The sequence below is a fragment of the Astatotilapia calliptera genome, chromosome 14 (assembly GCF_964374335.1).
Source record: "Astatotilapia calliptera chromosome 14, fAstCal68.1, whole genome shotgun sequence".
NCBI classification, from domain to species: domain Eukaryota; kingdom Metazoa; phylum Chordata; class Actinopteri; order Cichliformes; family Cichlidae; genus Astatotilapia; species Astatotilapia calliptera.
Window position 1 is genome coordinate 40,463,579 of NC_137435.1, and position 27,648 is coordinate 40,491,226.

Sequence of the window (27,648 nt, forward strand, 5' to 3'; positions counted from 1 at the left end):
CATCATAGTTTCTGTGGATGATTCTCACCAGCTTTTTAAACAAAGTAGGAGCCTGAGAAACTCGAATCAGAGGGAAAGGACGTTTTAAGCAGTTCACATTGAGCACCGCGGTTCATGCAGCACTTTAAACATCTGCAACAATGGCTTTTAGGACGACGCCAAATAAAACGTGTCCATGTAACGATGTATGGAAAAAACAAACACACCTGAAAGGGAGAGCCATTAACACTCCTTACATCTTACTGTGTGCAACTATCAAATAACTCCAAACAAAACAAACAGTTCAACAGTTATTATTTCATTTTGATTTCTTTAAATTCAGTTTTATTTATTTCTTGCGTTTTGTAAATGTTTACTTTTAATTTCATTTTATTCATTTCAGGCTGGTTTATGTGGCTGATGTTTCTCAAGCACAACATTAAATATCAAAGAGCCGTCCCTGTGTTCATAACGATCTGCGTCAGAGTTCATTTATGTTTGCGTTGACCACACTGACAAAGATGTTTTCTGTGTATTTTTTATTTTATTTTAGTTTGTACGCAACATCATTTCATTCGTTTTTTTTTCTTTTTTCTATTATGATTATTTTATTTCAGTTCATTGCATTTCTCTAACATGTATGACTAAGATGCCATAGGCTTTGTTAAATCACAGTATTTAATGGTCTGAGAAGGAGAGAAGGTTGAGCGTCAGCTGATAAAGACATTATAGGCACATTGTTTGTAAAAAAAAAACACTAAATATACTTGAGTAAGGACAGATCATTAGAAAGACTGAACCTGAGTTATTGATGAACAGATACAGATTGATGTTTGGCGGTTAGCCCATCCTTGCTGTGAAAGGGATTAGAGCCCCTGGAGCCTCGACGCTGGTGGTGGAGATAAAGGAGGCTTGAATGGAGCTTGAGTGATGAGAGGTGGAGATGGGGAGGAGGTGGGTTGCACAATGGCATCTGCGAGGACAAAGACAGATGCACACTGATATTTAAAGTACGTGGCATGAACGCTGATTGGCCTGGAGAAGGCCGGGTGAAGGTGATTGGACTAGACCAGTGATGTCACAAAGAACTTGACGGCGTATAAAGTTTAGATTTAGCTGGAAGCACCTGGGAGCGGACACATGTGAGACCATAGATCCTCCTCTTGAATTTAAGTCGCCCTAAATAAGAGCAGCTTTTTCTTTCTGCACTAAAATTCCGTTTTCAGTCATTAAAGCAAAAAAAAAGAAAAAAAAGAATTCCCATTGCTATTAATATTATAACTTGCCTGTTACTATGAGACAGCCTTTACAAGAATAATGTAAGATTACTCTTTCCAGTTTCTCCATGCATGCTTGAACCATAGCGTTCAGGAGATCCTTCCAGTGTACAGTCCATGAAAAAGGAGGGTGAGGGTGGTCTGATAGAACGGCGTCCTTCAAGTAAGGTCCAAGTCTGGAAAATGCAAATGGGTCAGCCATAATGATCTAGAATCAATAATGACTGGTGAGGTGTGAGTATTGCAGCTGATAGTCAGAGGATTGATGAATGCTCTTAACACTGGAAACTGGATATAATCAGGAAAATCAAGAAGAAACTTCCAATGCTGAAGTGTTAAAAACTGCAGTTTTTCTAACAGCCATTTGAGGGTCCTCCAAAAAAACCCTCACGTACTAAAATGCTATGGTAGCATCACAGCAAATCCAGCATGTCCAAATTAACACTGCCAGATTTGATTTCAACACTATTAAAGTGTCTATATGGGTCTACACCAGAGAGTGTTAATTTAACTCTTTTTGGAGAGTTGGTACGTTAACTCTGATTTAGTGTTAAACACCAAATCTGTCTGGAGTTGATAATTTAACACTTGGTGTTAAGAGTTTATATATTAACTCTCAAAGAGTATTTTAGTTTAACTACGTAAGAGTTATCTTCTAATTCATTCTAAAAAGCGGAAATTTTCCTGTTCTGAACTTCTAGACATTTCTTTTGGAAATAAACATTTACTAAAAAGATGCAATGGTTTTTGAAAAACATTTATTCTGAACTGTGCACCACAATTTCAAAACATTTTCTGAAAGATGTAACAGTATATATGTTCTCACTTTCATTAGAATTTTGTTTATCAAAAGGTCTGACATGGTAAATGCAAATAACAGCATCTCATCACTTATTGCTTCAATACAATATGCATGTCCTTCATTCATCCCTTTGTGGAACTTCAACGCACTTCTGCTCTCCCCCATATTCCATCTTCACAAGCATATCCTGTGCGGAGATTGAATAAAAATTAGTTGACACTAATTAATGGCACAAAAAAATTGCAGCACAGTAAAAAAAAAAAGGAATCATCTTTGAGCCATTACTTGTGTAAAGTATTTTCCCAAAAGACAAGGACACAGGCAACAGGTAATACTGAACTAAATGTAAAACCTCAACCTTTTTCATTTTTACCTAAACCGTGTGCACAAAACTCTGGAGGGATCTATGCTAACGTAGAATCCAGTCAGGACGTCAGCTACTGCTGTTTGCTCGGTTTTTTTTTATGGGCGATCGTTTTCAGGCTTCAAGCAGCACCATTATACCAACATTTCACATTCTACACATTGTTTTAGGTGTATTTGACCAAAGGTTTGACTGAAAATTCACATGCAAGCTTTTTTTCAAGGCAAACAATACCTTTCAGCTAGCTAAAACAGAATATTATGCTATCAGCGAGCAACATGGCTAATGCCTTTCACACAGCTTTGTCTCAACTCCAAAGAGCCACAGAAGTAAAAGCTCATAACAATAATTGAAACAATCTTTGAAAAAATGACTTACCAAGCATGGCAAACAACTCAAATATGTAGAGCAAAATGTTCTGAAACGGCTTCACTTCAGCTTCGATTGGAGCCGTGCTGGGGGCGGAGTCTGTGAATTTACTCTGTTGGTGTCATAGCCCCTCTAGGAGTTCAGAGTTAAGAGGTCAAGAGTTAATGTTTCCATTGTAACACCTCCAGATTTGACAGAGAAACACTCATTTTTAACACTCGATTTTAACTACTATCATTTTACACCTCAGAGTTACATTAAAAGAATGTGACTCTGCTTAGAGTAAAATTAACTCTACTTTTGCACGAAGACTATTAACACCAAAACATTTAACACTTTTGAATTTGCTGTGATGGTACAAAAAAATAATATTTTGCTTTTAAATTGATGGACTAGCGTAAAAGTAGCACAGTGGTCAGCACTGTTGCCTCACACCAATAAGGTCCTGAGTTCAATTCCAGCATCAGGGTCATTCGTGTTCTCTCTGGGTACTCTGGCTTCCTCCCATAGAGGGGTTGGGTTAACTAGCAAGGCTAAGCAGAAGAGAACAGATGGTTTTTATAATATTATCCCCTGTTAAAACTTTCCTTTTTGATAAAGTGACCCTGAATCCTTAGTTATGCTGCAATAGGTGTAAGCTGCTGGGGGATTCCCATGATGCATTGAGTGTTTCTGTCTTCCTTCTCTCACCTCAACCAATCACAGCAGATGGCCCCGCCCCTCCCTGAGCCTGGTTCCGCCGGAGGTTTCTTCCTGTAAAAAGGGAGTTTTTCCTTCCCACTGTCGCCAAAGTGCTTGCTCATAGGGGGTCATGTGATTGTTGTGTTTTCTCTGTATGTATTATTGTAGGATCTACCTTACAATATAAAGTGCCTTGAGGCGACTGTTGTTGTGATTTGGCGCTGTGTAAATAAAATTGACATGAATTGTTATCCCAGCTGTGCAGATGATGATTTCTTTCATGCATTCGGATTCTTCTTTAAAGTTAGAAAGAAGATGGCGCCGGTGAGGTCGGCTGCCGTCACGACTGCTCCGACCACTTTTTCTTTGTCTTTGTTTTTTAAGTTAGTTTTCAGCGTTTCTAAATCGACAAAATCATCACCATTGGGTACATTAGGTATGACAGTGACACTCTTGTTTCTATTGGTATACAATGTACTCACAATTCGAAGTTTTTAACTCCGGATCCGAGCTGGCCGAGTGAGATCTCGAGGGAGAACAAAGGGAAGCGGCGGCGGCCTAGAGGGAAGCGAGCCGGCGTCAGGAACAGGCTGAGAGCTCGTGCACACCGCACACCTCTGCCTAGCATCCTGCTCGCCAACGTCCAGTCACTGGAGAACAAGCTTGACGACCTCAGGGCCAGGATAAAGTTCCAGAGAGACATTCGGGACTGCAATCTCCTCTGCTTCACCGAGACATGGCTGAACCCAGCGGTGCCGGACCACGCCATCCAGCCGGCCGAGTTCTTCTCGGTTCACCGCATGGACAGGACACGGGACTCGGGGAAGTCAAGGGGAGGCGGCGTGTGTTTAATGGTGAACAACAACTGGTGCAACAGTGCGAACGTTGTTCCTCTCACACGCTCCTGCACACCAAATCTGGAACTACTGTCCATCATGTGTCGTCCTTTTTATCTACCTCGGGAATTTACATCGGTCATTGTAAGTGCCGTTTATATTCCACCACAAGCGGACACGGTCACCGCCTTATGCGAGCTGCATGAGGCACTCACACAGCACCAGACACAACACCGGGACGCTGCGCTTATTGTGACGGGGGACTTTAATAGCGCCAACCTCAAACGCACAGCGCCGAACTTTTATCAACACATCACCTGCCCCACCAGGGGTGAAAGGACACTGGACCACTGCTACACTACGGTCAAGGACGGCTACAAGGCACAATCCCGCCCTCCGTTTGGCAAATCTGATCACGCCGCCATCTTCCTCATGCCAAAATACAAACAAAGGCTGAAACAGGAAGTTCCGGTTCAGAGGACGGATCAATCGGTGGCCGTGTTACAGGACGCACTCGATGACGCAGACTGGGGCATGTTCAGAAACAGCTCCGACGATGACGTCAACGTGTTTACGGAAGCGGTTGTGGGATTCATCGGGAAACTAGCGGATGATACCGTGGAGACAAAGACTATCACAACGTTTCCCAACCAGAAGCCGTGGGTGGATAAAACCATCCGCGACGCTCTGAGATCCCGCACCGCTGCCTACAACACGGGACTCATGACGGGGGACATGGACCCGTACAAAGCCGCGTCATATAACGTGCGGAGGGCGGTGAAAGAGGCGAAGCAGCGCTACGGGAGGAAACTAGAGTCACAACTCCAACAGAGTGACTCTAGGAGCCTGTGGCGGGGACTAAGGACAATAACGGCCTATAAAGCACCAACAACCGGTATGACGAACGCGGCCGTGACTCTGGCAGACGAGCTGAACACTTTCTATGCTCGCTTCGAGGCTGCAGCTAAGGACTCCAACAATGCTAGTGTTAGCGGCGCTAACGGCTGCAGACAGGAAGATACTGCCAGCACCGGAAACGTGCTCGTCATCTCCGAGCATGAAGTAAGGAGAGCCTTCAAGAGAGTGAACACCAGGAAAGCAGCAGGACCAGACGGCATCCCAGGTCGTATCCTCAGAGACTGCACATGTCATGTTTCGGCCGTGTGGCAGGCAGGATGAGGACCCAAATTGCAAACTCACAGACACGGGGGATAAACTCAAAATGCAGCTTTATTGCTGACAAGTGATAAACAATAACGATGATACAAAAGCAATGCAAAACTACACTAAACTGGGAAAAGCTAAAGTAACATATACCGGAAGACACGGGGAGAACCACACACGGCATGAGGGAGAACGCGACGCCGAACAGAGGGAGACTCAGACAGAAATACACAGAGGGTAAACGAGGAAAGTGGGCACACACGGGGAACACAGGTGACACTGATAATCATAACGAGACAGGGCGGGGTGAACTGAACATGACATGTACAGGCACAGAGGTTCAGACAGGAGGAGAGAGAGCACGGGGAAAACACAGACATAACGGGCTGGGGAAACATGAAACAACCACAAAGGGAGACGAGGGCTCATAAATACATAGAGGGCACACAGGGGGGAGAGAGCCATGAAGGGAAAACACTTAGGGAACAACACAACAGGGCAACTCAGAAAACATGGCCTAAATAAGGAACGAAATACAAAAATACAAGGAACTAAGAATACTGGGCCCACATGGCCCAGGACCATGACAGCGCATACCAGCTAGCTCCTGTGTTCACTGAGATATTCAACATCTCTTTATCTCAGTCGGTGATCCCCACATGCTTCAAAGAGTCCATCATTGTTCCTGTCCCGAAGAAACCCCACCCTGCTTCTCTCAATGACTATCGCCCTGTAGCCCTCACCTCAGTAGTGATGAAGTGCTTTGAACGCCTGGTCAGAGACTTCATCATTTCTTCACTACCAGACACACTGGACCCACTACAGTTTGCTTACCGTCCAAATCGTTCCACAGACGATGCCATCTCTCATCTCCTCCACACATCACTCACTCACTTGGACACTAGAAGGGGGAATTATGTTAAAATGCTCTTCATAGACTACAGCTCTGCATTTAACACCATAATTCCCTCCACACTCACCACCAAGCTGGAGCATCTGGGACTCAGCTCATCTATGTGTCAGTGGATCTCCAACTTCCTAACTGGCAGACCACAGGCAGTAAGGATGGGCGGACATGTCTCAGCCTCCACCACTCTCAGCACTGGAGCCCCCCAGGGGTGTGTTCTGAGCCCCCTGCTGTACTCTTTGTACACATATGACTGTGTGGCCACTACCAGCTCCACCACCATCATCAAGTTTGCTGACGACACCGTCGTGGTGGGCCTGATCTCTGATAACAACGAGACGGCCTACGTGAAGGAGATTAGGAATCTGGAGAACTGGTGCCAGAGGAACAACCTCCTTCTAAACGTCAGTAAGACAAAGGAGCTGATAGTGGACTTCAGCACTAAGCAGGAGAGGAACTACCAGACCCCCGTCATCAACGAGTGCCCAGTGGAGAGAGTGGACAGCTTCAAATACCTCGGAGTTCACATCACGCAGGACCTGTCATGGTCCTGTCACATCAACACCGTGGTGAAAAAGGCCCGACAGCGTCTCTACCACCTCAGACGCTTGAGAGACTTCCAACTGCCCTCCAAGGTGCTCAGGAACTTTTACTCGTGCACCATAGAGAGCATCCTGACGGGAAACATCTTAACCTGGTTCGGGAACAGCACCATGCAGGACAGACGAGCTCTACAGAGGGTTGTGCGGTCAGCTGAGCGCACCATCCGCTCCGAGCTCCCTGACCTGCACTCAATCTACAGCAGGCGGTGCTGGACCAAGGCCAGGAAGATGGTGAAGGACCTCAGCCATCCCAACAACAGACTGTTCTCTCTGCTGAGGTCAGGAAAGCGATTCCGCTCCCTGAAGACCAACACAGAGAGACTGAGGAGGAGCTTCTTCCCGCAGGCGATACGGTCTCTCAATCACACCACCACACAGTACTGACCCACACATATACAGGGAGTGCAGAATTATTAGGCAAGTTGTATTTCTGAGGAATAATTTTATTATTGAACAACAACCATGTTCTCAATGAACCCAAAAAACTCATTAATATCAAAGCTGAATGTTTTTGGAAGTAGTTTTTAGTTTGTTTTTAGTTTTAGCTATTTTAGGGGGATATCTGTGTGTGCAGGTGACTATTACTGTGCATAATTATTAGGCAACTTAACAAAAAACAAATATATACCCATTTCAATTATTTATTTTTACCAGTGACACCAATATAACATCTCCACATTCACAAATATACATTTCTGACATTCAAAAACAAAAACAAATCAGCGACCAATATAGCCACCTTTCTTTGCAAGGACACTCAAAAGCCTGCCATCCATGGATTCTGTCAGTGTTTTGATCTGTTCACCATCAACATTGCGTGCAGCAGCAACCACAGCCTCCCAGACACTGTTCAGAGAGGTGTACTGTTTTCCCTCCTTGTAAATCTCACATTTGATGATGGACCACAGGTTCTCAATGGGGTTCAGATCAGGTGAACAAGGAGGCCATGTCATTAGTTCTTCTTCTTTTATACCCTTTCTTGCAGCCACGCTGTGGAGTACTTGGACGCGTGTGATGGAGCATTGTCCTGCATGAAAATCATGTTTTTCTTGAAGGATGCAGACTTCTTCCTGTACCACTGCTTGAAGAAGGTGTCTTCCAGAAACTGGCAGTAGGACTGGGAGTTGAGCTTGACTCCATCCTCAACCCGAAAAGGCCCCACAAGCTCATCTTTGATGATACCAGCCCAAACCAGTACTCCACCTCCACCTTGCTGGCGTCTGAGTGGGACTGGAGCTCTCTGCCCTTTACCAATCCAGCCACGGGCCCATCCATCTGGCCCATCAAGACTCACTCTCATTTCATCAGTCCATAAAACCTTAGAAAAACCAGTCTTGAGATATTTCTTGGCCCAGTCTTGACGTTTCAGCTTGTGTGTCTTGTTCAGTGGTGGTCGTCTTTCAGCCTTTCTTACCTTGGCCATGTCTCTGAGTATTGCACACCTTGTGCTTTTGGGCACTCCAGTGATGTTGCAGCTCTGAAATATGGCCAAACTGGTGGCAAGTGGCATCTTGGCAGCTGCACGCTTGACTTTTCTCAGTTCATGGGCAGTTATTTTGCGCCTTGGTTTTTCCACACGCTTCTTGCGACCCTGTTGACTATTTTGAATGAAACGCTCGATTGTTCGATGATCACGCTTCAGAAGCTTTGCAATTTTGAGACTGCTGCATCCCTCTGCAAGATATCTCACTATTTTTGACTTTTCTGAGCCTGTCAAGTCCTTCTTTTGACCCATTTTGCCAAAGGAAAGGACGTTGGCTAATAATTATGCACACCTGATATAGGGTGTTGATGTCATTAGACCACACCCCTTCTCATTACAGAGATGCACATCACCTAATATGCTTAATTGGTAGTAGGCTTTCGAGCCTATACAGCTTGGAGTAAGACAACATGCATGAAGAGGATGATGTGGACAAAATACCCATTTGCCTAATAGTTCTGCACTCCCTGTAGTTCTTACACACACACTGGACATTCTGGACTTTGTTTTCACTTCATCACTTAAATCACTTTAAGCATATTTGCACTGCACAAGACATAATGTGGATTGCACAACACTGGTCACTACATTCTTCATTTCCAGTTAATACTTGTACAGCTGCTGTTATTGTGTATATATTTATTTAGTTTTCTTCATACATTCTTATATAGTTCTATATTGTGTATTTTGTTGTACAGTTATTTTATTTTCAACTTTAATTTATATATTTTATCTTATTCTTCCCAGTTAAATTTACCCTTCATTCTAATTTGTGTTGTACAGTTATTTCATTTTTAACCTTAATTTATATTTTATTCCTTCCTAGTTAAATTTACCCTTTTTAATTTTTCATATTTATTTCCTATCTTATTCATAGCCTTTTCCTTTTTTGTTTTCTTTAGGTCACGAGCAGTTGTCCAAGCATTTCACTGCATATCGTACTGTGTATGACTGTGTACGTGACAAAGAAAATTTGAATTTGAATTTGATGGATATTTGACAGGTGTGCCGACGCTGGCTGAGCAGAAAATGAGGCTTCATTAAACTCCACAAACATGAGTCACCGCCCATGTCAATCTCTCCATTGTATTTGGGGTGTCGGTGTGTTTTCTAACATATTTCATTGAAATATCTGATAAATAATATGGTGGTGCGGTCATACCATGTCACACTTCATCAAACAGCATTATTTTCACAAAACACTGGTAGGGAAGGTTTGAGTGCAGAGTTATCACAAGATCATCCAAGGTTAAATCTGATTCAGAAATACAGAGCGAAAACGTTTGTCGTGTTTTTACCACTGAAAGTTTATAAACTGTGTTATTGTCTTTGACATAAAAAACAGAGTTTGTTGTTTAAAGAACTGTTGGTGAAACCTTGTCGTGTCAGAGACGGACAGCAGTCAAATATTACCTGGTGTTTCTATTTCTGAGCCACGCTCGGATTTTTAGTTTCCTGCTGAAAACTGCACTTGGTGTTTGTGGGTGGACTGTGAAGTTTATGTGTCCTGTATCTGTGCCGGCCTTTCTGAGCCGAGCTTATTGTCGTTCCTATTCAGAGACTGTTGTGCTGCTGATTTGACTCCCCAAGGACTGAACTGTATGTTCCCAAGCTAACCTACTCTGACTGTAACTCTGCCCAAAGACTGAGCTGGAGGTCCTCGTTCGCTCTGGTCCCTCAGATAATTCGGAGCTGAAACAGCGGCAGTCCCTATCTCCTGTAAAGTTGGCAGGGCGATCTGCTGAGCAGCTCCAGCTTCCAGCATCTGCTGTGAATTCTGCATATTCGAGTTACTGGATGCCACCAGCAGGCTCCGTTATGTAGGATCGTTACCATTTCATCCTTTTTGTGCCTCACATTGAATGTAATGGTCTTAGTTAGCTAACGACCTGTGGCTGTGTCGTGTGATCTGTTCTTTCATTAGGTACAGGATAGAAAAGGGTCATTTTCTGGCACTCTGTCACACGTTGGAAATGATGCTGCAAACCTGTAAACAAAATGAACCACTGTTCGTAAAAGCAGCCACTGTAGATGATGTTTTGGTGCACGTATCCTGTCGAAGAGAGGCCCAGTGACTCATGCCTTTGTTAATGAGCTGTGCTACATTTTGTTGTTGCCTGCCTTTTTAACAGGGCTGTGTGGGTTTTTTCTTATGTGGATGACTGGTGGATGATATCATAAAGCAGGCTGCAGCACATGTTTCACATGGCATTTGGACAGGCATTTCTGTGGCTTACTTCACACAGAACAAATAATGGACCAGGTCTGGCTTTTGTCCTGAGTGCTGAGGCGGGTGAGAGGTGGCTTTTTAAAATCCCCATCCCATCTCTGCCTTTTCACAGGCATCAAAGCATAGGTCACTTTTGCCATTTACCTGTATGGCAGTACTCCAGAGACTTGTTCTAATATCCTCTAATATCCTCTCCTTTTTATTTCTCAGATAATTCAGCGGCTCGATCATCGATTTTAGCATGACAGAGGGTGTTTCATTTCTGTTGGCAGACCCCATTTTGTAAAGAAATTCACTCACAGATCTGTGAGGTATTTTGGATGAAAGCCCTGAGAAACACTTCATGCTCTAACCCTTTTTTCTTCTTTTTTGTTTTCTTACTTGGGTAGTTGAGCACAAAGTCTAACATGTTTATATTAAGCATTTCAACACGGTCTTTAATAAAACTGACATTTATGGCACAGATTGGTGAACAGTATACAATGATGGACGAAGTGTCAGGATCTGGGTGTGAAAGATATTTTCAGACCGTGTCCTCTCCCTTTTTTGCTGACTGGAGGAAGTTTGATTCTCATGGTTTGTTCCAAAGACATTAGGCTTCTCATAACTGAGAGGCAGATGAGAAAAGTGTTAATGTCCAAATCCATCTGTGATGTGTGACAGCCAAGAGAAAGCTGACAGGAGAAAAAAATGGGGAAATATGGGGAAAGGCTGTTATATTGAACTAAAGGCTAGCTGGCATAATGGATTTCATGTGACTTTAAATGGTTAAACTAGGCCACTTTAAATTGCATATATTCAAACTAGTCATTATTGCATTGATTGCTGAGAAACTGTCAGTCTGAAACTGGAAACACTCCTACAAACCTGCATAGGTGGGGATTGAGGGAGGTCTCACAGCGCAGGTTATGTGGGGAGAGGAACCATGGTGCACATTTTGGAGCAGGATGGAAGACTGCTCTTAGACAGGGAAGATACGAATGGTGTCATGACAAGGTCCCAAAGTGTTGGCCGACATTTTGGAGCAGCAGCAATGGAGGAAACATCAAGTTTGGGCAAGACCAATGCTATCCATCCAGTTCATCAGGGAGGGCGAGAAGCCTTCATCCTCCAAGCAGACCAGGAAGGGTCAGCAACATCATGGGAGATGAGGTCCGATTTGGGAATGAAACTTCACCTTCCTCAGGTCATGCACTCTGTGCAGGCCAGTCAAGTTCTTCCACACCAAACTCGCTCATCCATGTCTTTATGGGCTTTGTGCACTGGTGTGCAGTCATGCTGGAACAGGAAGGTCTATCTATTGTGAAAGTAATCAGTGAATTTGATGATTTGAACAGGTGAATGAATACTTTAGCAGTGCAGTGTGTGTGAATACCAAACTTTATTATAAATTGTCCAAAATTTACAGGCATTCTTGGTATCGAGTGGTTGCGCATTTGTGACTTTAATGATCCCACCAGTGTTCCTCTACCACCACCAGCAGGACAGACCATTCTGTTTAACAGCTACTGTTTAGACTGCCACAGAACTGTGAACAGAAATTCAAAGGCAGGTAATGCAACCAGTTTGACCAGTGCTGGGTCTCCAAAGCAAAGCACATCTCTCCAAGCTCCCTCTAGAGACGGCTGAGCTCCACACAGATCGTCTCTTTTGGCTTCACAGTTCAGTTCCCGATTCTGGACACAGCTAAGTGTCTGCTCTTTTTTACCCACAGGCAAATGGACAGACAACAAATCAGTGCAATATGTGGTGCACTCCAGTCCACCGGGAGTTCACAGCTCTGCCACTGGCCTCTCACCTTGCTATCTGCTCCTCCCAGCCCAAGAGAGCGAGCTGACCTGTCCAGCATCACCTCCAATGCTGTCGTCACCTCTGTAGGATCACTAGGGCTGCCCTACTAAGAACCCAGGAACAGAATAAAAAGCCTCACCACCACTGACTCCCAACTGCTCATTAAGTTAGAAACTTAACTGTTTTCCAAAAATATTTCCTTGAGAAGTGAGTCCATGAAACTAACCCCTAATTTCATTGGTCTGCTTGAAATTAAGGCACTCGTTAATTCCGTCACTGTCCATCTGAAGCAAACCTAGAAACATCCACAAGTCCTGCCACAACACCTGGTTGAAGCATCTCTGAAAGAAAGAAAGCTTTCAAAAATATAAGTTGACAGATTTATCAGTATCATATCTCTATCACTGAGAAACTTTAGCGGCTGCAGCCCCTGTGGTGTTTAACAGTCTGAGAACAAGTAAAGTTAAAAACAAATATGATCCAAGGTCAGGGAGTAAAAATAGCTGCTCTGTCATATCCAGTGTTCTTGAAAAAAGTAATGCCTTAAAGCAATGGAGTATGTTACTTAATTACTCAGCAGAGAAAGTAATTTGTTACATTATGTATTGTCTCATAATTACCATTTAACAACATAAACCTGAGGCTAACACATGCGCACTCAGTTTTACCATCACTCTGCTTTGCTAGCTTGGTGTTAGCATGCTGCCTGCAAAGAGTCAACGTTGTGTTAGCAGTATTGCACAGTCCTTTCTGTCCTGGAAGCAGTTTGCACATCACACTCTTCTCTTTTTTGCATCAAAAATAAAAGTGTTGTCCAAAATGCCCGACTGTAAGTAATCTCCACTGCAGAGCCTTTATTGTCTACGAACTTGTTGATCTTTACTCTGGCACATAACCTCATCCAAACCAAGTTAGGTTCACAGCGTGATTTACCATGGCTTTGTAAGTGAAGCACCTTTGTAGTACAAAAAGTATGAATACACATGTACGGATCAGCTCAGCATGCAATGATGATTCAGGGTTGTGTAGAACAGCTCAAGAGTCAAGAATGTTAACTCAAGTAAGACGATACCGAGGTGTGTGAAGCAGGCTGCAGTTATATATGAGTTGATTATTGTCCAAAATTACCTCCCTGGAATTTTAAGTAAATGTTGGACAGCTCAGGGGTCAAGCAGTCAGCTGACTCCCATCGATGATGAGACAATGCCTAAGATGGAACGCAAACAGGGGTCGCTGTTAGTAAAATATGAAGACCAAAAAAGTTGCCAAGCCAAATACAGACCTGTGGGATAATTTGAGAATTCAAGCTTGCTATGAAAGTGTACGCAACACCCCATTTTGCAGTTTTTGCAGTAATAATTGTTTAGGTTGGATGAAATAGTGCAGGACATACTGCTCGCAGTTTTGTTATGAAAATGTGCAGCAGCAGCTGTTCATTGGAAATGCATTAGTCATTACTGGCCACAGTTACATGTTGCATTAGTGTATGTGTCTGTTAATGTTATCCACAAAAATAAATCATATATATTGATATTAGAGTGATGTGATTTATTGCTGATACAAAAGTCTAAAACATGCAGAGGAATTAAAACTTTAAGAAACAACAAACATCTAGCTTTGAAACAGAAAAAACCCACATTTTCTACATATGCATTTCAACAGTGGAGCTCTCAGCGTGGAAAGCTTAAGTGTGTTACACACAGGTTCATGCTATCACCTCCAAGTGGGTCCTGTCAGACTAAACTATTTGGAATGGGGCAACATGACAGTGATGCATTACAGAATGCGATGGAATGATGAGGAGGGAAACCTGAGACGGGCTGTGCGTTCCTGTGCACAGTATTTTCACATACACCCATATAAACTCCTGGACTACCTCCATGTTTAATGCCAGGAAGTTTGGGTTATTTTGTATGCCAGGCAGGCTTGTTCTGTTCTGTTAATACTGCTGGGCAGGAACCGGGGCTGGGACAGACATGTAGTGATGAACTGTGCTGAAGTGGGGGGGAGGGGCTCTTATCATAATCTCATCCTTTCCCAGTACACAGACTGTTGCCCAATGTCACTGGGATGGTAATATATGAATTATCTACAGTGATGAGTGTTATGTGACTCATTACCAGTGATGGGAATAACGCCGTTACTTTTTTCAGGAACAAGTAATCTAATATTGTTACAATGCCGTTACAGGTACTAACAGGAAAATGTGGTCCGTTACTATTTTTCAACAGACGGTTGAAGCTGTCTTCAGTTTACCGCATCTTATATCAGCTGCACGGAAGTAGCTGTAAGTAATCTGGATGCTACAGCTCTAAGCAGCTGTGCGCGCACCCATTATTTCTGCCCGTGCGCGCTCAACTCTTTCTCTACACCGTTATATTTGTGCCACAAAGCCAGCCAATCACAGACTTGGATGCAAAAATATCTGATTGGCTGTTTTGGTCTCCAATCAGCTCGAAATGATGAAATGCAATATCCCAGAATGCATTTCATCCAAAACTCAAACGAGGCAGTGGCGGAGGAACGCAGAGGGGCGGAGTTTGAAATATTACTCTGTCTGGGTCCCAAAATAAACTTTTAAGATATTTTCATGCGAGAATGTTTCTGTGTAAACTTCAAATATCTGCTCGATTCATCAGGACATCACATATTTGCATAAGTGCTCTGACGTTTTCGGAGATAAAATAAACCAATTTTGAATACAAAGATTGCTTTAGAAGCAGAAATGTTGCTACTACATGTGTATCCTAAAAATCTTAAACTAAGAGCCCATCAAATTAAGTTTATGGATTATTGTACATCACAGGCAAAATGTACAGTTGCATTAAACTGGAAAAAATCAGATCCTCCTGCTATTGGTGCTTGGATAAATCCTTTGGCACAGTGTATGGCAATTCTCAAAGACAAGTTAACATATTTTGATGAGATCTGGAAGCCATTTAAAAACTTTGTAAAAGAAGTAAACATCGGACAACTGCTGCAGGAGTCTGGATGAGGGGAAAATTGTTTAGTCTGTGCTAGCTATTTCTATTTCTTTTCCCTTTTTGTTTCATTCAATATCTATAAATGCCACATATTGTACTACTGTATGCATATTTCATGTGTTTCTATTTGATGTAGGTTTGGGAGAGAGCAGAGATGGGAGGTGAGGCGGGAGTGTTCTTATTACTGTGGCATATTACTGTGAAAACAAACCTTTGTATGCTGTTGCAAAAAGCAATAAAAACATTGTTTAATAAAACTATGCTGAAGTCACAAAGTCTGGTGCTGATTATTAGAAGCTCAAAAAGCACAGATTGATAAATACTTTGGATTTTTGAGTAATGCAGTCGAAGGAAAGACAAAAATACAACAAACACTGTCTTTCCATTTTTAAAATTGAGAACCTGAACTCTCAAAGGGCCTGAAAGTGGATTTCCCCAAACGTCAAAACCTACTAACTCAAAGATTATTGCTGTAAGAATCCTTCATATGAAATCTGATCCCTGCAGTGGGCACAGGATTGGTTTCTATGATTTGGACCCCCAACTGTTCGTTCCTCCTTCACTGCCAGAACCACTTGTTTCAGGGTTATTTGCCTCAGAAGTTGCCTTAGTGGCTTGCCACAATCCCTAACCACAAATCCATGACTACATCAATCAAACCACTGCTGAAATTTGTTGTCAGTATGCTAAAAATCCACAAAACGTGTCCATATTGAGCTGTGCCCAAGATCACACGAGCTTTCCTCTAAAGCTTCATTTTGCAATTATTCTGAGAATTCAAATGTTCTTATATGACATAAGCGCCTCTGATTATTTGGCTTTGATCAGTTATTTGTTGATCATAGGGGAGTGGATCCAGATGCTTTTCAACCTTCCTGTTTTTTCACACATGAACACTCAGCGCTCACTCTCCTGATACAGTCTGGCAGTTCACATGTGCAGTGTAGGCTGAAATACTGGGTAGAGTCCCAAGAGCCAAGAACCTTTAAACAGACAAGCCCACATAAAAGAAAGACCCTACTTATTGGTTCCAGTACCTGTGGGCCCAAAAACAGGTTGCAGCTCACAAGGTCTTCGTGTTCCTAAAGTGTTTGCACATTTTACCACAAAATATGGTAAAAAAAAGAAAGAAAGACGTTTTATTCATAAAATACGACCTTAAATGGTTGAACAACATAGTCCACTGAAATGTTCCCACCAATATTAGCAATGCAAATCAAAGAATCAGCTTTCATCGACATATGTGCCACAAACATCACATCATCTGTATTCATGTGTAGAAATAAAAACACAGTTGTGTTGTTGTTAAAGAGGGAGAAGTTTAGAAAATAACTACTTTGACATATTGTGATTATTGTGGGTCTCATAACTTTGGACAGATGCTTTGCTATTCCTGGTTTTTATTATGAAGTGGAAGACTTTTGCATTTTGTGTGTGATCTGTAAACTTTAATGGAAAATCTAACACATACTATTGATAACAGAGAATTTAAAACATTGTTTATATTTAAAAATGGGGTGTTTGATAAAAGACGCTGGATTACTTGGAGAGGACATTGCGCGACTGTCTTATCGCATTTACTTCACAATAAAATGAGTTGACGCACACTCTGGATTTTGTTAATGCAGTTACATGATTGCTGTTTCTTTCTTTGTACGAGACGCTTTGACCAGACCACAATGTCAGACTCTCTCCTCAGGGCAGGTTTTTGACATAAGAGCAATGTGTGATGGGAAGCGACAAAGAAAAGAACACATATGTTTGAGTGGCTGGGAAGTACAGCAAGTCATCCACCAATCATATGGTTGAACCAGGGGTTGCTCTCTGAAAGGTTTCCTGATTTGGACAGAGAGCACTTAGATATGGGGATGAGACATGTAGTATAAAGTGCTTTGAGTAGAGTAGAAAAGTGTTGTATAAGAACGAGTCTATATGCAACATTCAATACAAGAATAAAGTCCAGAAATTTCACATTTTATTTTTTCTAAACTCTTAGCAGCAGAAATAGATTTTATTGATCCAACTGTTCTTTAAATTATTGTGATTAGCAAATGGACAAAGACTCTTTGGTGGAACATTTGTAAAGCATTAAACCTCCACACAGCATCACAGGTCAAAGACAGAAAGGTCTCCACTGAGGGTGCACAGGGGCTGACCGGCCCGGTGGTACCCCCAGGTGGGCGTGGCTGTGCTGAATGCAGGGTTTCCTCTCACAGGTTTATTTCAGCTCATGCATCAGAAACTGCACAATAAGACTGTGCATGACATTCAAACAACACGAATAAGCCAACAGTGCTGTATATGGTTTTACTTTGGCCCACCTTCAGTTCCCATCAGTGGAACTAAAGTGGTCCAGTGTGTGGTGTTAGACTGCTTTGAAGACATCAGTGATTAATGTCTGTGTGAAAGTGTTCTGCTGTGCTGTTATGTCACTCCCTGCGTCTCTCTTGCTCTCTTCAGCGTGACACCTGATACCTTCCAGACTATGAGGATCGTGTCACTGGCATCATCGTGTGATGTTTCATTTGTTATAATGCGACGGTCTTTGATCCTGTGCTGTCGCATTGAAAACAGACGCATGAATAGCAGCGGTAGTGAAAGGAGCCTTTTTACTGCCTATGTGTATGTGCGCTCGACTGCATGTTTTCCTTACAGCACTGTGTTGTTAAAATGCTGTGACACACACACACACACAGTTTCATGGTATGAGTGTACTATACATGCACAGTTCCTGCAGGTGAAAAAAATGGAAGCTTTATGTAATATAAGTCAACCCTGTGATTTAGATAGAGGTGCACGGCCGAGATCAAACCAGTGACTCATATGAAAATGTCATTTTGGCACAGCATGGCAGGGGCAGTCACTGTAAAGATGACCTGAAACTACAGCTAGCTGTTAGCTCACATGTGACGCTTTTTGAAGTAGAGATTTAGACCCGGATAAAACAAAACACATCTGGTGTTTGGGTTGATGGACCAGGCCGCTGTATAAGTTCAGCACAGGTAGCATGTATGAAAACTGTTTAATTAAACTATATACCATAATTACTGAGACTAGTAGCAACGCATTCATAGCCAGTTTGTATCTAACTATGTTAGTTAGGCATGGATTAGGAAAGCAGGTTCTCTAAACCAGGTGTGGGGAACTCCAGGCCTCGAGGGTCGATGTCCTGCAGGTTTTAGAGATCACCTGGGGCAACACACCTGAATCCTGAACAATTAGTTCATTACCAGGCCTCTGGAGAACATTTTAATTTATCCATTTAAACGAGCTGTGTTGGATCAAGGACACATCTAAAACCTGCAGAACACCTCGAGGCCTGGAGCCCCGCTCTAAATAAAAGCGTTCATTGAAAACTTACAAACAGTCAACTTACCTTAAACAGTGTTAGCTGTATTAGTGCACCAGTGACCAGTGTTGGGGAGTAACGGAATACATGTACCGGCGTTACGTATTTAAAATACAAATATGAGTAACTGTATTCTGTTACAGTTACCGTTTAAAAAGGTGGTATTCAGAATACAGTTACTTTGTTGAAATAAATGGATTACACGGCGGTCTTTTCCTGTTCCATACGTTAGGCTGCCCCCTCTCTATTTTTGGAAAAACCCAAACAAAACACGGGAGGCTCTAATGTCTGTGTCTCAATCTAACGGCCCAATGTCAAGTCTACTTGCGGCCGCATAATGACGTGAAGAAATATTTTTAAAAATTACTGTTCAAAGATTTTTTTAATATGAAGGCAACAGGCAGAGTGTTACAGCCCAGTTGTAAGTAAGCTGTTAAGACTCGACTGTACTCTGTGTTCGTGTTTCCTCTGAAACAATAAGTTCTGCAGGAGCAGCCTTTCAACGCCTCTCTCTGTCTCTGCTAGCAAAGTCGACCCAGACAACAAAATGGTAAATGGCCTGTATTTGTTTAGCACTTTACTCGTCCCTCAGGACCCCAAAGCGCTTCACACTACATCCAGTCATCCACCCACTCACACACACACTGGTGATGGCAGCTACATTGTAGCCACAGCCACCCTGGGGCGCACTGACAGAGGCGAGGCTGCCGGACACTGGCGCCACCGGGCCCTCTGACCACCACCAGTAGGCAACGGGTGAAGTGTCTTGCCCAAGGACACAACGACCGAGACTGTCGGAGCCGGGGCTCGAACCGGCAACCTTCCGATTACAAGGCGAACTCCCAACTCTTGAGCCACGATCGTCCCGTGGTTCCACCTACGAGCCCGACACAAACCCGACGTATTAGCCAGAGGTCCCTTTACTACAGTCGAGAGCCGCTGACCTGTTTTATATACGTGTGGAATAGTTTTCTATACGAGATCGCTGCAAAAAGTGTAGCCTTACCTAATGTCCACCTACTGTTACTCATTTATATCAAGATGTGGAGAGTAACCTGCAGTAACAGTAATAAATCACACAGCAATAGTACATTCATGTAGTTGTAAAAAGCATGATAATATATTAAGTAATCCAAAGTATTCAGAATACGTTACTGTCGTTGTGTAACGTAACGGAAAATGTTACAAAATACATTTTGGGGCATGTAATCTGTAATCTGTAGTGGAATACATTTGAAAAGTAACCTTCCCAACACTGCCAGTGACAGCTGATAAAATCTGCTAATGTTATTTGAGCTAGAATGGGCTGTTTGCTAAAAATTCAAAACTCGTGTTGTAAGGGTTCCCGCAAAGATCACAGCCAGATGTTCCCGGCTGGTGTTTCTTGGGACTTGTTTAGCTGATTTTGTTTTTTGTACCTTGCTACAAATATCCTGATTAATGGGAGTCTCTGAGGACTGAGTCGCCAAGAGGCCATTACAGGAACTGCAGTTTCCCGTGCCTTGAGTTCCAGGAGTGAACAAAAGCATGAATTTACTGTTATTCTGTGTGTGTCTGTGTGTATTTGCACGTGTGTTGCATGTCCTGCAGATTGCTTGTTCTCTGGCTGACTGAGTCACTGTGGAACGTTGCCTCCCCTCAGAAAGACTCATCAGCGTGGGCTGAGGTGAACTGCTCTAGTGTAAACTTGTTAAGCAAACACAGCGTGTTATGATTAAACTCATGCTGTCTCAGTGAAGCGCGATATGCGACTTAGAGCATAGCAGCTGGGGAATGTCTCCACTGTCGTCTCCTCTTGTTGTTGTTTTTCCTAATTTCTCCTTTTTTCTTCATTGCAACTTTTCCCTCTGCACAGTTTGTTTCTGTCTGGCCGTCAGCCAGCGTGGAGCAGAGGCCGCTCCGCAGGATCAATGCCCGCTGGCAGCTTCGGCAGATTCTAGCCATCCATCGGTCCCGTCTCCTTCACATCACAAAAGACAGTTTTGTTTTGAGAGGCAAGCAAGCATTTAAAATGTGCAAGGTCTCAGAGTGGAAGTGAATTAGTCGTTGTTGGTGTCTTGAGTGGGACAGCAGGCTGGATCTCAAAGGTGCTGCTCTGTTTTTCATTAACTTGACCTTTTCTGGCTGGTGGAGCATTCAGTTTGTCACTTCTGAGTATACAGCTTTAGCACAATCTGTGCTGTCTGCTTTGGAAAACCTTGTTAAATTCATCAAGTCACGTGATCTGTGCACATGTCAGGGTGCAAACACGTTTGTTAAACTGTTGTTACAGTCGTGAAAATGCTCCGGCTAGGATGACAGACACTACAAAGAGCCGGTGACACTCGTTTCTCTCTTTGCTCTCTGCTTTTCGTTACAGCCCAGATGATTGTTGAAACATTGGAGGAGAGGGTAACTAACCCAGCCCTTATTTTGTAACATCTCCATGGCAACGTAAATCTATGTAGGCACTGGAAAAACCCCAATTTAGACCTTACCATTTTTTTTCTTTGAGGGGAACAACAAAGGGGAAGAAGTGAGAGACTAATGCCTCCTTATGTCACTCAGATGTGGTGTTAGATTGTGTGCATGTTGTTTCTGCTAACACTGAGTTACACAGTCTTAATTGTGTGTGTCAGTGTGAGACGCTGGCAGCAGTTGCCAGCTGTCACTTGCGATTAGGAAAGCAGCTGAGTGTAAAACATATGAAAGCGACAGTGTTTGAACAGTTACATGTGTTTTCTTCTTCAGCCTTCACATATTAAGTCTGGTATTAAATAAAAGATTAAAGTACCAAGTCTCACCCAACACAGGACAACTGTACTTGTGCTACATACTAATATACAATATATACAGTACACAAAACAATATGCACTATTGTGTGCTGTTATAAGCAATGACAACAAGTTTGAAACAAAGCTTAAACCTGACCCAGTGAGAATAAGAAAAAAAAAGCAGTTCGATTAAATGCAACAGTTTTAACCCAATTAAAATGCCCATTTTAAGAGCAGCGATCAGCATATTTATAGTACGGTAGGAAAACTGCATCTTTTGTTTTTCATAACTCTGGGGTGTGGAGATCCCGGCTGACAGTTGTCCCAGGATAACGAGCTGTCTACTGGGCCTCAACACTAACCACAGAATGTGAGCCAGATGTCACCACATGCTGTGTGACGCAGCACATCCAAGCAGTAAAGTAGAGAAAAATTCTATTATTTTATTAGATTAATAATTAGCGCTATTTGAATGATTTGTCTGGACATTGGATCTGGACATGTCAAAACAATAAGGACATCATCTTCATCGTTACATCAAGCAGAAATCTCCGGGGCTGAAAAGCTTTTTGTTTGAATTTACTCATTAAATTTATTTATGTAACTCTTTACAAACAACACGTGGCCAAAGTGCCGCACAGCAGAAATATCAGCAATGGGAATAATAAATACAATAAATAAATAACAATAAAATACCCACTGAGTGAAAGGCCAGTGAATAAAAACTGAGCTTTTTACCTGGATTTAAAGAGCACCACTGATGTAGACGGCTTAGTGTGAAGTTCAGCTGTGATTTAGGGACTGAGAGCAAGCTCAGCTGACCGGAGAGAACGAGGGGGCGTAGGGCAAATTTACAGTTGCCAGACCATTTAAGGATTTAAAAACCAGTAAAAGGATTTCAAAATAGATCCTAAATTCAATTGGAAACCAGTGCAAGGAGGGCAGAACAGGAGTAACATGCTCAAATTTTCTTTTACCAGTTAAAAAGCGTGCCGCAGCATTTTGCACCAGTTGCAGGTGTGCCAGAGTGCCCTGGCCAGCCCCTCGGGCCCCCTCGGGCTTGGCAGCTTTTTGATGGACTCTTTATTTGCATCACTGTCTAAAACATTGTGATGTTAACTAACTACTGACTGTTGGCCTATTACAGACATATACTTGGTATTTCATAGATATTTCCAAATGGAACTTTTTGCGGTGACATGATGACATGCTACGTGTCGCTCTGCAATTCTTTCACGATACCTTTTTTATCAATTCAAAGCAAAGGAAACAAACCAAAATAATAAAGTTATATATAAATGTAGACATTGGACGGCTGTGTTTGATGATAGGTTCATAATCAGAGCTGTGCTGAATCACCACCGATGTTGTGGACAAAAATGTTCTAATGTTATTTTGTTTGTGTGGTTTGAGATAACAGGAAAATAACAGTGTTTCATCCGTTTTTGCTGGGATGGAGCGTCTCACTGCAATTATCTGACAGATCAATAAAGTATATGCACTCCTGCATTTATTAGAACTAAAATAAGAATGAGGCACCAATACGCAGAACCTGCTTTGGAGATGACAAGTGATTAATAGACAGTTAACTAATTGTCCATCCTATTAAATAGCCTTTGAAGATCATGAAAAGCCTTTTGTTGAACATTTAACACAACTCGAAAACTGGTGTTGTGTTTGATAAGCGATTGAAGTTGGTCAAAAGTTTCAGCACGTCTGATTTCAAAGACTGCTGGACAGATTTCAGGGCCGACACTGTACATGCTTTTCCACAGAAAAACATTACATCTGAAAATAGTTTGAGTGAAGGATCTGAAAAGATGAGCATTTCTGGATCATCATCTTTATTTGTGCAAACTGGTTAAACAGGATCAAGAGTTTGTTTTAACTATGTTGAAAAACACGAATATAAATACATTCATTGTAAATAAGTGCTGCTGAATGCATCCTGTAAAGGTTTCATTAAAAACACACAATGCTGAACTCACACATGTGGCTGTGCTCTCGGCTCTACTTCAGCCCTTCAGTGCTTCACTCTGAAACAAGCGAACAAACGAGACCAAAACATTCTTGTGGCTGAAGTCTTCACCGTGAACCCCACAGTCACAGCTCGCATCCTTCAGATTGATGGATTCAAGCCACGCTCTCGCTTCCTTTAGAGGAAGGGCTTCTGTGTAACCCGAAGCGGTACGAAGCAGGCGCCAGTGAATTCAGCTGAAGCTGTTTGTGCTGAGTCAGATGTGAGCTGTCCTGTATCCAAACAGTGCTAATAAGCAGGGATCGATCACAGCAAACTTTCAAACATCGTTACAGGCAGAACGTCCGAGTCATTCAAAGAACAGCTTCAGGTGTGTGAGAAAGCAATCATTAACTGTGAGCTTCTGTGAGCCCATAGGTTACACCTTTAAGGTAAAAAGACACGTGCAGGACTACGTACAGTAAGAAAGAACTACGGCTTTACAAATGAAACCCACAAATGGGTGTTCCTCAGTAAGTTCCTCATAGCTCGTTGGTGAGCTGTTCTTCTTCAAGATGAAATGACAAACAGTATAACAGATGGGTTCTTGAGAGCTGCTTTTCTCACAATCTAGGTTAAAAAACAGATGTGATAAGTTGGGTTGGGTCTGACTGTGAAACTACACGCTTATTAACTAATTACTAATGAGCCAGTGAGCATGTTGCTTCATACCACAGATAATCCCACAGATAAAGGGAAGGACCGATATTTACACACAGACTTTAGTTTGCGTTCAAAACGAGGGACCAAGCCCAGAAACTAAGCAGGAAATTATTGACAGAGGTCAGGACAGAAAGCAGCTTTCCCATCTACAGAACCAGAGGTCAACCACAGCTATTGCCAGATGCAATGCAGGTTTAAAGCACTTCCGCATCGTCCGTGCTTCATATATCTACAGAGACAAACAGTGTCCAACACTAGACAGGTATTCTCAGACAGGTGGGCAAAGGTTTGAAGATCCCTGCGTCATCCTGCAGCTGTGCAACTATGTTACTATTTATGGAAGAAAGTCTGTTTTAAGAATATGAGGTTCTGGCTCAATATAAGAAGCCAATGGGAATTTCTGTGTATGTAGACAACAACATGTCTGCAACAGCAACTGAAGTTGTTTATCACAGTTTATTGTCACATTTTGACAAACTTAATCAATTCAGCTGCAAACCAATAGCTGCTGTAATAAGATGGCAAAGACTCGTTTTTATTGACAATTTGTTGCTGTTTTCATGTCCCAAAAGTTGAAGACTCAGCTGTGAGTGGTGCCAGACCTGGTCCTGTTCTTCAAAAACCCTTTTAACAGCAAACAACCTCCAGCAGAGCCAGGCTCAGGGAGTGGCAGCCATCTGCACTTCCACATTATTTTAAGACAAATCAAGCAGATTGAAGATCTGGAGTTGATTCCAAGTGTTGATCTTTAGCTGTCCTCTGGAACTCTGAAGACATGATCTAAAGAGATGATAAAGTAAGATGAATGATATGGTATACTAATTTTTTTGTCAGTTCAAAAGGTCGTCTGTGTCTACAAATATATCATATAGCTTGTATATATAGGTGTGCTGTCTTGTTTTTAAGCACCGGCCTCTGTATCGGACCTGATTCTGTGTTCTGGGAAAAAAGAAGAAGGATCATTTGTTCTCTGGACAGCTGAGACACACACACTCTGTGCGTGTGTGTGTGTGTGTGTGTGTGTGTGTGTGTGTGTGTGTGTGTGTGTGTGTGTAAGAAGTGTAGACACTGTATTGGAAAAGAACATATGTTAGTGACTGGTCATTAGCTTGGTAAGTGCACTATAGGACTAACCTCACATGTGCTGCACTTTGCAGACTTCCATTCGTCAGAATAACACATTATCTTGAAAGCTCCTGAAAGCACCAAGCATCAAATCATTCCCACAGCATGGAAATGCATGCTTGAAACCTTCGGTGGGGAAAAACAGTGGTCACTGTGTGGACCTGCCATTTCTCTCTGTCTGTGTGTGTGTGTACGGTGCGCTGGGTTTTGTGCAATGCCGGGACCTCACCTAGATTCTTGCCTTCTAGTTTTCGGAAACTGTCGGAGAGCCACGCGTGTCTGTGTGGGAGCCTGGGATCGTCACCGCCGTGTAAGGTCTGATCATCGCACACTGTAAATAAACTGCAGTTAACCTGAGACGTGTTCATGAAAACAACAACCAGGCAGAAGTCCCCGAAATCAGGAAAGCCCAAACATCATTTACTCGGACACAACTGACCTCTCACAAGACGTTAATCATAACCATCACAAATTATTAACCCTGTAATATCCACCATGTGACCAGCAACCTGATTTAGGTTCAGGTCTTGACAGCGTGGCAGGAATGATGCTGAAGATGTCGTTAATTAATATTTCAGTTTTAAATGTGACCAGTTCATTTTTTCAATAGGCGGTATATCACAGGCTTCAAAGATCTGCAAATTAAACCATGAGTGAAACATTCCTCACCTTTGGATGCTGCCGGCCTCCTTAAGCCTCTGACAGCTGACTGTCTCTGTGTTTGTGCCTCTCAGCACATCAGTTGGTGAGCACAGCTTTTACTACAGCAACATCATATCACAGAAATAAACTGCAGTGGTGACAGATTCAAGTTCACATAAACAAGGAGTCTTCACATGTCGTGGACAGAGATGGGCAGTAACGCGTTGTAATCCGATTACTTTTTCAAGTAACGAGTAAAGTAAGGGATTACTATTGCAAAATCGGTCATTAGATTACTGTTACTTTCCCGTAGGAACGCTGCGTTACTGCGTTACTAAAACCGTGATTTTTTTGCGAGAATGTCTCATGACAGTGACGTAAGCGAGTGCGACGTTAGTGACAACAGCTGTGTGCAGATCAACAATGGATCACATATCGAGTGCAGAGAGAGTATGAGCGTGCAGCGTTTAAAGCGTGGAAGTACTGACCTTACTTTGAGTTTGATTCCATAAAAAGTGACAAAAACATTAGTGTCCGCTGTGCGTGGGAAGAAAACTTCTTTTTACATCGAAAAAACCCCTAAACTTCCAACAAGCACCGAGTAGCTACGACGTAATGGGAAACTCACAGAGAAACTCACGGATTCTTCCACTGACCGCGGCACACCTGCACCAGGGTAAACCTCCGCCTGCCCCACTCCTGCTTTACAGGTGAAAATAGAGCAACAGGACCGCTGAGTCTTTGACTTTATTTATTTTCTGCTGTGTTTTACTTGCATCTATTTGAAAGACTGAGTGTAAACACACAAAATATTTTATTTTATGTGCTGGAATGTGCAGGAAATAGGTTTAAATGTTAAACTAATTTCTTCCAGTCAGAGAATGTTGCAGATAATTAAATCTTTGCTTGATGCATAAAGTTAAAATATTAAAACTGATAAAACAAGTTTTAAAAAGAGACTTTTCCATTTGATTACATTTTGTATGATGGATTATGTAGAAAAAGTAGAATTGGGCTGAAAGATCTATCACTTTATCACCTACTCAGGTTGTAAATCGTGAAACTGAAGTAACTATTCATCAGTCCATAAAACCTTCTTCCAGTCTTCAGTAGTCCAATGTTTCATGGCCCAGACGAGCCTCTTTTTATCTTATTCTGACGTCTTCTTTCTTGCTGCAGCTCGTCCTGTCAAACCTGCAGCTTGAAGTCTTCTCCTCACAGCTGAAACTGAGACTTGCTCACTACGACCACTGAGCCGCCTATCACCAGAGATGGGCAGTAACACGCACTAAGTACTGTACTTGTAACAAGTACATGTACTTGTTACAAATTAATTAGATATTAATTTGGGGTTAATATCTTACCCAAGGATATTCGGCATGCAGACTTGGGGAAGCCAGGAATCAAACAACCAACCTTCCGATCAGTAGACGACCTGCTCTACTGCCTGAGCTACAGCCATCCCAACTGGTAGTGTATATCTGAAATTTAAAATCTTTAAGTTTCTGACTCTACTAAATTATACTTCTTTAGCATGTTTTGATAATAAGATAAGATAAGATAACCTTTATTAGTCCCACACGTGGGAAATTTGTTTTGTCACAGCAGGAAGTGGACAGTGCAAAAGTTA

At 42.5% G+C, this 27,648-nt stretch overlaps 2 long non-coding RNA genes across 2 annotated transcripts; both read right to left on the reverse strand.

Annotated features, from left to right (window-relative positions):
- Positions 1 to 1,992: 1,992 nt before the first annotated feature.
- LOC145420037 (uncharacterized) lies at positions 1,993 to 2,940 on the reverse strand. The gene is made up of 2 exons (XR_013901314.1): positions 2,801 to 2,940; positions 1,993 to 2,245 (listed from the first exon to the last, which is right to left on the reverse strand). It is a non-coding gene; the product is annotated as an uncharacterized LOC145420037 (long non-coding RNA).
- Positions 2,941 to 24,688: 21,748 nt separating this feature from the next.
- Positions 24,689 to 26,671, reverse strand: LOC145419909 (uncharacterized). The gene is made up of 3 exons (XR_013901167.1): positions 26,507 to 26,671; positions 25,606 to 25,707; positions 24,689 to 25,031 (listed from the first exon to the last, which is right to left on the reverse strand). It is a non-coding gene; the product is annotated as an uncharacterized LOC145419909 (long non-coding RNA).
- Positions 26,672 to 27,648: the final 977 nt, after the last annotated feature.